Source organism: Bison bison, unplaced genomic scaffold, assembly GCF_000754665.1.
Source record: "Bison bison bison isolate TAMUID 2011002044 unplaced genomic scaffold, Bison_UMD1.0 scf7180017864068, whole genome shotgun sequence".
In the NCBI taxonomy this organism is placed as follows: Eukaryota; Metazoa; Chordata; class Mammalia; order Artiodactyla; family Bovidae; genus Bison; species Bison bison.
The window spans coordinates 3,013,161-3,013,876 of record NW_011494640.1 but is presented as its reverse complement, the minus strand read 5'-3'; the positions used below and the strand labels follow the sequence as shown (position 1 = coordinate 3,013,876).

Genomic DNA, 716 nt, shown 5'->3' with positions numbered 1-716 from the left:
AGAAGTGTGAGGCTCTTGAACTTGCTCTAAGCAAGCAGGGTATTTCTCGAGTTTTATCTTTACATTTTATGCAAAAGTTGTATTCTACGCAGATTAAACAACATACCTGTCTTTGTTTTAATACAAAATATTATTTTTCACCAATCTTCACATTGATGATCCAAAAAGATCCTGTACTCCTTACCCTCTCAAAATAGAGGCCCACTTCTCCCGCCTCCCCTCCCCCGCCCACCTCCGCTGCAGGGACGCCAAGCGAGACCTGGATGTTGTTCCAAGTACAGACCCTGAAGGAACAGCTGGCTTTCGCACCCCTGGGAGCTGGGGAATGGTGGGGGCGGGGAGGGGTTTCGCAGGCTGGAGTCCCGGCCCTGCCCCTCCTCTCCCCCGCCCGCCGCGGGGGCGGAGTCACTGGGTCCCCGCCCGCGGAGGCGGGGAGGGAGCCGAGGCCGCCGGCAGCTTTGGCTCGGCTGGTTCCGGGTTGGGAGGCTGCGCTGGGACCGAAGCTGTGGCCTCTGAGCCGGCGAGGGTAAGAGGCCGCGCGGGGACGGGTCTTGGGGCCGGGATCGAACAGCTGAGCTTGCTCACACCCCTCCTCTCCTCTGCCGGGAACAGCCGAGGGGTGGCTCTTCCCCCTCCCCGAGAATTCCCCATCCCCAGCTTCTCCCCCTCCCCCCACCGCACCCATCCTGGTATTATAGCCCCCCAAGGCCTCCGCC

At 60.6% G+C, this 716-nt stretch overlaps 1 protein-coding gene across 1 annotated transcript in view; it reads left to right on the top strand.

Moving 5' to 3' along the window:
* Positions 1–453: 453 nt before the first annotated feature.
* TRIM62 (tripartite motif containing 62) overlaps positions 454–716 on the top strand; it is a 37,039-nt gene continuing 36,776 nt past the window's right edge. Inside the window, exon 1 of the mRNA XM_010836942.1 lies at positions 454–526. The gene's annotated coding sequence lies outside the window, so the exon portion shown is untranslated. The remainder of the gene's footprint in view (positions 527–716) is intronic.